This window comes from Homalodisca vitripennis, chromosome 4 (assembly GCF_021130785.1).
Source record: "Homalodisca vitripennis isolate AUS2020 chromosome 4, UT_GWSS_2.1, whole genome shotgun sequence".
In the NCBI taxonomy this organism is placed as follows: domain Eukaryota; kingdom Metazoa; phylum Arthropoda; class Insecta; order Hemiptera; family Cicadellidae; genus Homalodisca; species Homalodisca vitripennis.
The window spans coordinates 131811942-131826891 of NC_060210.1; the positions used below are offsets into that span (position 1 = coordinate 131811942).

Below are 14950 nucleotides of genomic sequence, written 5' to 3' on the forward strand. Positions count from 1 at the left end.
AGATTCTAAAAATCAGGAATATGTAAAATATTTTAGGGATTGAATCCGTAAAACTGAAAATAGAACCCATGTGAAATAAGTGATTGATCAAGACACATAAACCCACTCTTCTTTAAAATTTTAATCTATAAGAAAGATAAACAAAGTTCAAAGAAAGATGAGTAGCAGACCGACTGCAGTAATACTGAGACATCACAGTGAGCACAAACAGACGCGGACTGTGCGTCTGTCTAATGTGCGTTGGCAACCATCCCTTCTGCCATATAACGGACCGAAAATAGTTCACTCTCAGCTCAGCTGCATGTAAAAGTAAAGCTAAGTTATCCACAGTGAGTACAAACAGACGCGGACTGTGCGTCTGTCTAATGTGCGTTGGCAACCATCCCTTCTGCCATATAACGGACCGGAAAATAGTTCACTCTCAGCTCAGTTGAATGTAAAAGTAAAGCAAATGTCTCCATAATTATAGTATGTGACATATAATTGTGGTAAGCCTGTGTTGTGTTAAAAACACTGTTTTTTCATGTACTCAGGTCTGATATATATATATATATAATATATATATATATATATATATATATATATATATATATATATATATATATTTGGCTGTTTCTTTCACATATGTGTTTAAATAACCAAACTAACATATGATCGGAAGACCAAATACCTGTCAAATGACTTTATTTACATTACATTTGTATAAATGGCAATAGCCTTATTTAATTTCAATAAACATTGAATCGCAAAAAGTACTTGCTCCGCCGGGACTCGAACCCGGATCTCTCACTTTCCGGGTGAATGTGCTACCATTACACCACAGAGCCCTCACATTTTACGATTCAATTATTTTGTATTTGGCTGTTTCTTTCACATATGTGTTTAAATAACCAAACTAACATATGATCGGAAGACCAAATACCTGTCAAATGACTTTATTTACATTAAATTTGTATAAATGGCAATAGCCTTATTTAATTTCAATAAACATTGAATCGCAAAAAGTACTTGCTCCGCCGGGACTCGAACCCGGATCTCTCACTTTCCGGGTGAATGTGCTACCATTACACCACATTAAATAACATGTGAAAAGTTATTTAACATTTCACATGCTAAATTAAAATTTTTATGACCTTTGCATGAAATTCTAAATATAACAGAAAAACTTTAATTTAAAATTATTTTTCTTGATATAAAATATCTTCAGTTGTCCGTTGAAACCGATGCATGGAAATGGTATTCCCAAGATTATTTGAGGTCATTAATCGACCTAATCATAGTTATCAGCGATATCAAATGAGGTAAAGAGGCTGAAAATAGTGACCTCAGTATTTTTTTATCTCTCTATCTGATTACTTATCATCATATATCATATATAATTAATGTTGAGCGCTTTACTCTTTAACCATCCCCCAATCCCAAACTATAGGGTCCCTGCCTAAACTGGCAATGGTCAACGATCTTCTTTGGAAAACTTCAAATACATCAACTAATCCTACCATAGTTGCTGGACTTGATGGTTAAATAAATATAGCATCCGTTTATTAGTCTATTTTTCATTGGCAACGTTATACTATAAATATTTCAAAAGTCGAAAGACGAAATAGGAGGAACTATATAAACACGTGGTGTTTCCCACGATGTGAGACTGCAGCGTTTTACTCACCCGACTGCATTCTTCAACCAATCAAAAATTATGAAACTATATTCTTTTTGTTAAAAAACTCTTGGTTTACTAATTAAAGTAAAATTAAGTGTACTTTTATTGAATATACGTATTTTTATCTCTTTATTCTTTATTCAAGTGTAGGTTAATGGACATAAAACACCAGTTTGCACACAGATATTCAAATACAAATTTAACCTATATAGACACACTCAAAAGACATCCTTTGAATAGTAAAGGACTTTCATATATTTCAAATATTTCATTTTATTGTAAAAATCACCATGATCTTTTTGACTTTTTTAAATACCGAAGTTTACCATTGCTTGATATATAGCTTGTTAAAAAGTAAAAAATAAACAGCATCCGACCACAACTTTATATATTGCATTAAATATAGACAAACATGTAGTAAAATAATAAACAGATTTACTAATGAACTAAATTAAAATTTATTACCCAGCCATTGGTGGTTCTTTAAAATGTTGGTGCCCAGGTTGTGTTAGAAAGGGCTTCTTAGCCCTAACTTCGTCTTATAAATAAGGAATTACTTTACTTTACTGTTGAATTCATATATTATCAAGTTATAAAACATATCTCCATTCTTTAATAATATAAATATGATACATTGTTATTTTATTAAATTTGCTAAAATTAGGTCAAACAAAACCCATTTCAAAGTCACTCATATACCATAAATAGTAAGAATGAGAAAATATTTAGAAACTTCCAAATATACACAAAAGTTAAGTAGCCAAAGACATTTAGAAAACGAGCTTCTGCCTTCATTACTGAAGTGATGTAATGTAAATGGAGTTGCACGCAATACAGGTGTAAACACACACAATATCGGCCAACAATAACAATAGACAGCTGTTGTATGGCTGCCATGACAACCATGACGTCATCCCCATACATACACTCCACATAACACTGCCTTTATTATGTTCTTTACCTGCATTGAATATCCGTCAGCGAGCTCATTCGAATAATTCCCAATTACATTATCTCAATAATTTTCCTGTATGTGTGTGTGTGTGTGTGTGTGTGTGTGTGTGTGTATGTGTGTGTGTGTGTGTATGTATATATATATGCTCCAGATAAAGTCATCCATTACAAACATTCATCTTCTCCAGAGTATTTAGAAAAGAAGAAAAGAAGAGCAAATACATTGGTCTAAAGAATTTAGGGCAATATAAACCAGACGCACCCTTTTAGATTCAAATATTTGCATATATATATATGCAAATATTTGAATCTAAAAGGGTGCGTCTGGTTTATATTGCCCTAAATTCTTTAGACCAATGTATTTTTTCTTTTCTTCTTTTCTAAATACTCTGGAGAAGATGAATGTTTGTAATGGATGACTTTATCTGGAGCATCCCTTTTATATGAATCATCATGCTTATACTTAAAAAAAATAACGCGATTATGGATGCAACGGTTGCTGTACAGAATAGAAAAAAGCGCAAGTTGTTGTTCTGAGAGGCGTTCTTCTGGCACTTAGGCGATTGTTGATGTCTTGGAAAATTTCGTTAATGGTTAGGTTTGTGACTGGATAAAAGCCTTCTTATTTGGATAAGATTATGACTACAGTTCTTACCTGGCCGAGAATTATTGCAAGGATAATGATGTGTTTCCCCCAGGTTGGTGACTTTACACGGAGATAAGCATATGACATGGAGGACCGGGGGCGTGTATTTTATGATATTAAAACTCTTTATGCAAGATAAAAAAAATTTGCAACTATTGGGACACATTTAACGAGCGAATTCCATACAAAGTAAATTGATTAAATATTTTAGAGGGAAGATAATTTTGCTATTTTTAAATATATTAACTAATATTAAAGTACATTATATTCTAATGCATAAACTAAGGAAAATTCTTTTTACGAGCGTCAAAATTTATATAGAAAATAATAATTGTTTATCGTCGTGTAAGTAACCGAGATGAATCCTACGAGCGAATCTACGAATTTAGATATATTAGCCTAAGGTACCTCGGACATATGAGTCATTCATTGTAAAGAAATTGCAATGTATGTTTAAAAGATAATTAGCGTAGCCTATGACTCGATGGTATGGGGAAAAAATCTTCCCTGTCTGTATTTGTCTTTCCACACAATATCTTGAGAACAATTGATCTTAGACTTTAAATTTTACTTCTGCGAAAGCAACATGGAGTTGATGGTGCATATCACTACATGTGATTTAGCTAAGTTCTATACCTTGTATTAAAAATATGAATTATAATACAAGAGATACAAAATTAAATGTTTAAATTATAACAAAGTTTACTGTAGAAGCAAGTAATTCATTCATATATTTGTCCATAATTTCAATTTAACAGCATTCTAGGACTAATATAATCTATGTTATAACCCGATATAAATTTGCAAATCATGGTTATGTTCGTATGTTGCTTGTATGTATGTTATTTTACCTGATTAATATATTATAAGACAGAAAGAACAATTACAATCTCTTTATTGTAAAATAAATCAGTACCTGCTTTTAAAATACAACGAGATGTTTAGTTGGTGGAATAACAATAAACTTATTGTTATTGTGACGTATAAGGAAGACTATAGACGTCGCTATTTTAGGTCAGAAACTTGGTTACCCATTTATACTTTGTTTCAAAAATTCAACAACAGCATTCAAATACAAATGCGAAACAATATATTCTAACTTCCAACCTAGATGAAGGCCAAGTTTTAATTAAAAGGAATACTATTTTGATTTTAAATCAATATTATGCATTACGTCATGAAAACATTACATACTTTTGTATGTTGCGGAAGCAAAGCTAATTTATATAAAGCGTATAATAGTATTAATTTCATAATGCTGAAAATTCAAACAACTGTTTAAAAATAATATGAATTTTTCTAGATGTACTGTAGTTTTATAAAAGATTGAAATCCAACTGAAAAACTAGGGTACAATTTTGCTGATATAAAATTTAATTTAAATACAAATTAAAAAACCTTTGAATACTTTAAACTCTGTAATTCAAAGATTTTCCAGTAATTAACTGATGCATACTATCTGTTCGTAGTATGAGTTATAAGTAGCATATTTTTATTGATAACGATATAATAAGGAACTAAATATTTCCAAATTAAGAACCAAATCTTGAATAATCTTTTAAAAGTTTTAAAATGGACTTTTAATGTCATAATGATTATTTTTCTCGTGTTCATAGCGAATTTCCTCCAATATAGTGTGTCTTCATAGGAGGGTATATAAATAGGGTTACAAATGTATCGAAGTTAAAAAACAGATTTTTGCAGACTCTTAAAATTAAATGGAAATATCCATTGGTTTGATAGACATCTGATGAATGGAAACGAAATCACTAATAACAAACGTAATATAACGTATGCTCAATAATATGTATTTTAACACTAATCTAAAAAATACATAACAAATACAAATAATGTATCATCTAGAACATTTTAAACCATTAATAATATATAGTATACATTTCGGTCTCAATTAGAGCATCATTGGATAAAGTGGGTATGGTAAGTATAAACGTATGGCATGGCATGTACGATTTGTCAAAGCTTAAATTAGCTTCATAGTGCGATATATTGTTGGATATTTTATTTCTTGACCTTGCCTTACGTTGTGATCAACGGCAATAAAGAATTTTATTTAATCGATATGACGCAAGTCTTCAATTATAAAAATGTACAATGTTGGAAAAAAGGTAACGTTGATCAGGTGAAACATCAACTACTATGAGTTTGAAAACTTTATTTTTATATTGAAGACATTATCAACATGTTATTCAATATAATCTCCCTGAGTGTAACAAAAGGTATCCTTGCACTGTGGTCTGGGGCAAATGGAAGTGAACCTATCTCTAAATCGACCCGTTCCCGCTCTCCCCATCAGCTTTCTGTACCTCTGGGGAGTCTATTCTCCTTCCTCCACATGATTCCCATCGACATGATTACACACTATGACCTGCTTTCCTTAACGTTGTACAAATACATATAACTCCAGGTTACTCTTACATTTTAGTTAAATCTTTTCCTTATTTACTTGGTATGAAACAGTAAATATTATAACCTCAAGTTATTGAATTTAGGCCTGCAAATAGATTACAATACGATAGATTAATGGATATGCCCTATTTATTACGAAATTATAGGGTTGGAAGTATAACAGGATTATGTATATTTACTATCGTTATTTGTTACAAAAGTAACACTGTTATCTGAGTACTGTACGTTCATTCCTTCAGATTTTAGTCCTAAACACAATGTTGAACATACAAAAAGTAAACACTTTAAAGAGACAGTAACACTGAATTCAATGTTGACAAGAAAAAAAGGTATCTTGCGCTAAACGGACTTCCTTGATCCGTACTCAACTTAAGTTATTTCAGTTTCCTGGATCATAGTAAAAACATCTAATTCTAAGTAACTTGAATTAAATATTAAGGTCGTTAAGGAAGTAATGCAAAAAATACAAGTTTATAGTCGAGTAGCTCCAGAGTAGGAGCAGGATGAAAAAAACCCTATTATATAACAGTTTTGGAATAACCTTTTGGAGATTAACCTTGGAATACGAAAGTTCTGTAGCTCAACCAGCTCACCTGCCATGCAATCACTGGTAGTTGTATTATTTCATCAACAGTCGGTCATAGATCCCTCAATAACTTGTTCAGAGCAATACAGTTGAGGGTGGGTTCAATAATATTTCTAAAAGAATTAGGATTTTCTTTACTAGACCGAGTTCAAACTTTACAATGCTAAGCATTCTGTGCTTAATACTTATCTAGCATAAAAGAGGTTTTAGGTCTATTATACGAAACCTATTATAGGTGCGGGGAGCAGGTTTCAGGTATATTATTATGACTATATAATGTCAATCTCAGTACATTGATATAATTACTAAATAATTTTAGAAACGAGGTTGAATTTACGTAGTACATCGAGGGGTGGTTTTTCTCTTTCCCGACAAATGTGCGAAATGGTACAAAAGGCGCCAAAGAAGTCCTCACTGATTGCCAGGGGTAATCCTGATCGGTACTTTTCCGAGCTCAGGTCACTCATTAATAAACACCTCTACAGCACGGAAGAACTCTATTGTAACAGCGACAAGACACTATTGCAGCACTGCTAGTATTTAATAGCTCGACCTTGACCTACCACAAAGTGTTTAGGCGGGGAGGGGTTTGTGATACGACATCTCGTGATATTTATCGATTAAATTTTGCTCTACGCTACTCTAGTTAACAGATCAGTAAACATCTCATGCTGTTTACTGACGGTATGCGGTCGATGTAATATCCAAGTTCTTATAATATAACTTATGATAAGGATAAAGGTAAAAAGAAACCTAAGTATTTATCAATCCAGTATCTAAGAAATCACATTATTAATATAAACTGGACTATTGTTTAGAGTACAGAAACGAATGCATAGATTTTAGGTTTGTAGTAAAGTGTAAATACTAATCAAGTTTAATAGCGGGCGTATTCAAGATTTAAGTCTGGGAAAACCGAAACTCACTTACTTGTGGTGGGAATGGCGAAATAGATGAACTTCATCTGTTAAAAATATTTATTGGTTAAACATACAGTTGTTTACGGTAAAACGTAAAGTTTTTCTTTATGTGACCCAAAACCTTCAAAAGTGAGAACATTTATTTTATAAAATAAAACGTTTGAATAAACCCTCTCTATGTCGTACTGTATATACCTCACGAGTGGAGTAGCGGGAGGAGGTGCTTGCATCAACCACTTTTCATGCATTTCTAAAAACAATGCATAGACTAGACTAAATTTTTTTTTTTTTTTTTTGAGGGAGAGGCAGGAAAAATGCAATTACGCACGCAGGTGGCCAGCCTGTAGTGTGGGACTCCCCTAAAAACGGGTTTACCCACTAAAAAACCTCCTCTACTCTTTAGGATTCTAACCTGGGATTGTTTATCACATTACTTCAGGCTAGGCCTAAATTTGGCTTAAGCCCGTGGGGCTCGCTCCTTATCCAGCCGCTCGGTCAAGGGATCTGGGCCACTTCGCGGTCCAGATCGGGTTTCTTTTCCAGGAGGATGCCCCGGACGAACTGTGACAAACAATCCCAGTTCCCCTCATCATCCATTATCTTTTCGCAGACCGTATCCACCGAAAAAACCCCGAGTTTTCTTGTGGCCTCCAGGCGGGGCCTTTCCCAACGCGGACAGCGGAAGAAGGTGTGTTCCGCGTCGTCGGGAACGCCCGGGCAGTAGATGCAATCCGGTGAACCGGTCTTGCCCATCCGGTTCAGGTACGACTTGAAATAGCCGTGACCTGTCAGGAACTCCGTGAGGTAGTAGTCCACCTCGCCATGCCGCCTTTCGACCCATGTTTGAACCTGCTCGATGAGTCGCGCAGTCCATCGTCCTCGGGTTTCGTGCTCCCAGCTGTGTTGCCACTGCTGGAAGGTTCGGGCACGCTCTTCGGATCTTGCTGCGTCCTTGCCGATCTCGCCTTGTCTCTGATAAATCGCCTTCCTCTCCCCTGCCAAGAGCTTGACAGGGATGACTCCGGCAACCACCAGGACGGCAGGCTCGGATACTGTCCGATAGGCGGAACACACCCGGAGCGCAGCTTGACGCTGAACCCGGGCGAGTCGCAACCTATAACATTCCTTGGTAAGAGCGTCTGCCCACACCTCTGCCCCATAAAGGAGCAAGGACTGGACTGCGGACATCAATAACCGTCTTTTGCTGGACCGAGGGCCCCCAACATTGGCCATCAGCTTACTAAGATAAGAGGCCACCTTAGCAGCCTTGTCCGCCGAACGGAAGATCTGGTCTCTCCAGCTTAACTTATTGTCCACCATGACTCCGAGGTACTTTGCGGCACGCGTTGACTAGACCACTTCCCTTCCCACTCACAGCGGGACGACGGTGTCAATTCTCTTCTTTGTGAGAATCACGATCTCCGTCTTGCTCAGAGCAAGCGAAAGACCGTGATCGGACATCCAGGCGTTGACCACTCGCATGACCTGGTTCAACTTTAGCTGGGCCAGCTCAACGTTGCGTGCGGCGATGAGAGCCGCAACGTCATCGGCGTACCCAAACTATAAGACGGTTTCCTCTGGCATCTCGGATCTCTGGAGGCTGTCATAAGCGATATTCCAGAGAGTATTGAACCCTGCGCGGCACCAGAGGTGACTTCCACCGTCCGCGCTCCGTCTCGAGTGTCATATATCAGACGCCTAGAACGGAGGTAGTCCTCGATGAGCCGCAACAGATACGTTGGAATGCGGAAGGTGTCACGAAGTGCATCCAACATATCGACCCATCTCCCCGAGTTGAAGGCATTCTTGACATCAAGCGTAACAAGAAGCACTACTCGGCGGGAGAAATGGTTGTGGCTCTCGGCTCTCTCAACTGCTTTCTGTACTTCCGTAATCGCGTCGATTGTTGATCGTCCCTTTCTGAAGCCGTACTGACGAGGGCAAAGGTCCCCGACAGCTACCACGGCAGAAATCAGGCGGGAACGGATCAATTTTTCAAAAAGTTTTCCAGCCGTGTCCAGCATGCAGAGAGTTCTGTAGTACGACGGCAGCTCTAGATCACCTTTTCCCTTGCTAATAAGCACCAGCCTGGCGGTTTTCCAGGGAGATGGAAACACTCCTTCAACCAAGCAGGCATTGTACATTCTCAGCAACAACCCGGGATTGATGGTGAAAATCTTCTTCAGAGCCTCGCTGGGAATCCCGTCCGGGCCGGGAGCCTTGTTGCTCTTCAGGGTGAGAACGGAGGTTTCCAACTCCTCAATAGTAAAAAGCGGAACGCTCTCCACCCGTTCGAAGTCAACTAGTGGTCGCTTTGGATGTACAGGAAACAGGGCAGTGACGATCCTCTCCATGGTGGCGCCCTCCATGATGGAGGGTGGAGAGCGGGCGCCGAGTTTCTGGGTCACAACTTTGTAACCCAAACCCCAAGGATCGCAATCGACGTCGTCCCGAAGTTTCCTCCAGCTATTCGCCTTGCACCTGTTGATAGCTCGGCGGAGAGACTTTCTCGCAGCTTTGTAGACATCCGACTTACGAACTCTATCTGCAGGAATTCTCGCTCTAGTGGCGGCACGTTTTGCTCTAAGGCATGTTTCTTCTGAGTTCCGCAATCTCTTCAGTCCACCAGTAGACGGTTTGCTTGTCGCGGCGGAGTTTCCTTCGCGGCATGGACCGGTCACAGGCCGAGACAAAAAGTTCCATCGTGGATGTTCCTAAAGCTTCGGCGCCAGCCTCACCAGGATTCGCCTGCGCTCCCCGAGAGATGACCTCGGTGAACTTGACCACTATAAATAATTTACTTACGTCACATTAAGTAGTTATAAATATCATAATGTTACTATATATTTTTTTTAATTCGAGCATATTTATGTTTTCATAGAACTAATAACCACACACTTTAAGCTGTTATTTTTGTTTTATTTTTGTCTATTAAATTGTTTTAATTGGTTAGTAATTCTTATTTTTTAAATTATTCCATTATGATCGTAACATCGTTTATTATTATTATTTGTATTGTTACTTTTCTGTTTTATCAATTTATTTCATACGTTTAAACTACTTGCATTAAAATTATATCGATAACACAAATACAAAAGAGTACGCGGCCTTGCAATAGTTACTATAAATTAGGAAATTTGCTGAATAACAAGTATATATTTAAATAGCAAATATTCATATATTAAACGTAAGATAATTATAAATAAATTTCGTTGATCCTTAAATTTCGAGTACTGATTAAATAGTGGGCAGAATTACTATACTGTTAAAAACGACTAAAATTATACTCTTAAGTTGAATAATGCAATCGAACACAGTGTGGCAACGAGCAGACACTGCGGTAGAGTGGTGGAGCAAGTAACGGCATATTTTTGAAATAGCTACTTGAAGTTATTCGCTGGAATCTACCCAGTTTCTCCATACCCCTCGCAACAACTCACTAGTTACAATTTAATTTCCATTATTATAAATAGTGTCTCTCTCTGAGACTTCTGTATTGGGTTCTAGCCTTACAAGATTCTGCCTTTTACCCCTAATATTATTTACTGATTACTAGATGTTGCTAGTTGTATATTTATGTTATTTCAGTTTAGATAAAAACTAGTCCCGACAGATATTTGTAAATCTGAATATAACGGTTTTATCCAACAAGTTCTGTTGTGCCTGATTGTTACATGTATTACCAGTCCATCCTATTGTGTGAAACTGTCAAAGCATATTACAGGGAGATAAGCTGATAATAATGATAATCCCCTGGATTAAATATAAACGATAATGATCGGGAACTGTTTGTGTGTGCAGAACCCGAACACTGATCCCACTAAGCATTTTGTCCAATTACACAACCGTGTGCTCCTTTGAATACTTTACCTCGGAATATTTCCATATTAAGAGCTATAAAAATAAACGAAACCAAAAGTCTGAGGATTTTAAATTTCACAAATTTTGAATCGGCTAAGACGACTCTCGTTACTACAAAGATTTATATTAAAATCAGTTTTAGCTTCTGACATGAACTAAATACGTAAAGTACAATAATGTATGGACAGGTATCTAGTGCTCCTAACTATGATAATTTGTTGGTATATTATTCATACGAATTACAAAGAACCTTGATACTACTATGAAAAAGTGATCAGCTGTGATCAAGTAGTATGGCAAACAAATGGTTTGAATGATTATTTATATAATTTAGAATTAACGTGTTAGATTCAATGCAGTCCTTTTCAATTTTGGAAAATATTGTGTATCGCAAGGTTTGGTATTGGGGATGTACTATTTATGATTAAAAGGAATGAACATTACAGATCAAAATTGGTCAGATAACATCTTTTGGTGGTATTACGAATCATTACAACAATGTTTACGATTGGAGAAAAATAAAAAGCTTATCCAGATTCACAATTGAATGGGTTATGATTTCCTGATATGTGTAAGTGTTATTAATTTTAATCCAAGAAGTGATACAAATTCTGTTTTTATATTATGTTTGTGATACAGGTTATAAAAATGTATTTACTTTCTATTATTAATTCGAAGTTCAAGGTTATATAAACATCCTATTAAATTGATAATTCATATTTAATTACTAAAAATATAACGAAAGATCCCGGGAAATTGTACTTCTTAATAAACAGAGCCATCATGAATGCAAAAGAACTGTATATTATTATATTACTCTATATTAGTATAAGTGCATTGTACATTAAAATATGGGATAGAAATATGGTGGGGTGTAACAAGTTTGCTTATTTAAAATCTATGTTGCTTTTATACATGTGCAAATATTGCTGAAATAGAAAAATATGTGAGCGATCATATTAACAGTCACAAAAATAGAATATGAAATAGTTATTGTTAAATTTTCTTTTTTATTCCAGAAAGAACTAGAATGTTTACAACATTTAGCTAAGAAACACGGGTAAAATAATAGTTCCTCCTCAAACAAAACCCTGTATTCTTGAAATACCCAAAGCTTTTTGTCTTTATTAATGTTGCATCTCAAAATATAAAAACTTTTCATTTTATAAACTGACTTCCAGAAGTTTCACTACTTATACTTGAACACTAACTATGTGCTAACACATGTAAAAAGTTGGTTTTGAACGTAATTGTGTGTTTACGTTTGTATTACTTTTAATTAACAACACGGTTTGTCATTATTTTTCCCGATTTTCATTATTATTAAATGGTATGTTTTCTATATTGCTTAAATCGTGTTTTAATTATTACATTTTCTTGTAATTGGATATGTGCTTAACTCTTGAATGTTGCCTACGACACTTTATTATAAGGTCTATAATACAATTTTCGTTATTATCGACGGGTTTGGGTATAATATTATGTTTACTCTCCTTCTTTTACACGACACTAACTACGTACCACACATCATTTCTTAAAGTAACTTTTGGAACTAAAACTTTCCAAAAAAGAGATAAGTTATGATCAGTCTGAAGAATGTATTATTTTTAACTAAGTGTTGTTCATACAATTATGCATAAGTTGTATATAATCATATTTTCTGAATGATTTGTGATATTATGAAGCATTTTTATTTCGTTTTATTGTACATTTTATCAGGAAGAATTTATTTTTCAAAAATAAACCTTCTCATTTATACATTCAAGAAGGTAACGAGATTGTCACAAAAAAATTGTCTTGTCTCTGAACTTGATATTGCATACACTTCGCTGTTGGAGCAGGTATTAACAAGGCCAGGGAGTTGAAAAGCAAATTATATTATATACAACCAAAATATTATTTTATAGGATAACTACGAGGTCAAGCGTACCAAACTTCGCTTGTACGCAATCAATTAATTCAATAAGTACAGGATGAAGCATGATACTTAATATTCACCTAAACTAATAATTCAGGGAAAAACTTTTACTTATAACATAATACTTTGTGCTTTTTAGTCAACACAGATGATCGTAATGTAAATTAACAAATTGGGACAACTTTCTACTTTTATTTTGAAATTTCATTATTAAAATGGAATAATATCCTATCACTTATATTCCACAGGAATGCTCGTTTCGACCTTTGTGGTACGGTAATGTACAAAACGAGAGAACAATACAAGCACATAACCGAGCCACCCACACATTACTTTGACTGTCGAAGCGTGAACTCGGGAACGATGGAATTCCGTCCCTTGTAATCCATCAACGCAGCCAATATTCTTTATCATTTCATGCCTCATGTGTGTTACTTTGATGTTGTATTTCAAATTAATGAACTAAATGACTACAGGAGTTCTCCAAGATTGAACAAAACTAGCATATAGAGCATAAACACGCATTGTAAATGGATTGAGGCAAGGACGTAGCCAGCAAGGGGTTCCTAGGGGTCCGAATCCCTCCCCTAATTTTCAATTTTGTCAATTACTTTTTTGGTCAAAGATTATTATTATTTAAATAATTCAATATTTCTGACATGTACTACTGAAAGATCTTTCTCAACTAAACATGGGTCAAGAACTTTTAAAGGAACAAAATGGGTATTACTATCCGTCAACTATGGGAAAATACCAGTTGTATGCACCCTCCTCCCCCCAAAAAAACGTTTCCTAGTTATGTTCTTGGTTTAAGATCACAAAAGCAAGTTTTGATGGTACAAAAATATACTATAAACTGAGAACGTGCATCATCGAAGAAATAATATTACTTCAAACGCATTTTTAAACAGCATGTTTACTTTCTTATAAATCAAAATGCGTGTGTTGGTAAGCTACAACAAATATCTGGTGCTACGTAGGCAGCTATTGAAACATACGGTATTCAGCATAATTGCAATAGCCAATAACCTATTCGGTCCCATTACAAGTTATATAAAATGTGGTGGTGAAATGTATAATGTTCAATGTCTTATCACATGGATACATGGTGTAACGTATTATAAAATAGGTTTTCTTCAAGGAAAAATTGGGTAAAAGGCAGTATAAATTTACCATGCAATTCCTCGTACCCACCATAGTAAACCATGGGAAAAAATTAAAACCGTTCACTAATGATTAGCCAAATCCCATCAAGTGACATACGCCATTTTAAAACTCGATGTTCCCTTTGTAGAAAAATAGATCTAAGCAAAGTTTTAATAGTTTTATTTCGAGATGTGCGTACGGACAGACTGAAATTAAATTTTGCCACCTTCTAAATGGTGAAATTCACAAACGCTCAGCCAATTATTTTATTTATAATTGTACTGAATATTGGACCGAGCACTCAAATATTTAAATTAAACTGTTTTCAGTTACGTATTTCAATTATAAACTTATATAGGTAAATACTTCTACTTATGAGGCATTAATTGTTAAGAAAACGAATTTACGCGTTTAAAAACAATCCCGATGTATTAGCATTCTTAGAGGAATACTAAATAGAGGTAACCAACCACACACTACCATATTGCAGCTATGAGTAAGTTACTAGTAGTTCAGTGCATAATGTCTTATCACATGGATAAATGAGTTTTATACTATTTATGTTTAAAAACAATCCCGGTGTATTAGCATCCTTAGAGGAATACTAAATAGAGGTAACCAACCACACACTACCATATTGCAGCTATGAGTAAGTTACTGGTAGTTCAGTGCATAATGTCTTATCACATGGATACATGAGTTTTATACTATTTATGTTTAAAAACAATCCCGATGTATTAGCATTCTTAGAGGAATACTAAATAGAGATAACCAACCACACACTACCATATTGCAGCTATGAGTAAGTTACTGGTAGTTCAGTGCATAATGT

General features: G+C 35.3%; 1 non-coding gene across 1 annotated transcript; it reads right to left on the reverse strand.

Moving 5' to 3' along the window:
• Positions 1-756: 756 nt before the first annotated feature.
• Trnas-gga lies at positions 757-827 on the reverse strand. The gene has a single exon. It is a non-coding gene; the product is annotated as a tRNA-Ser (tRNA).
• Between the last annotated feature and the right edge of the window lie 14123 nt (positions 828-14950).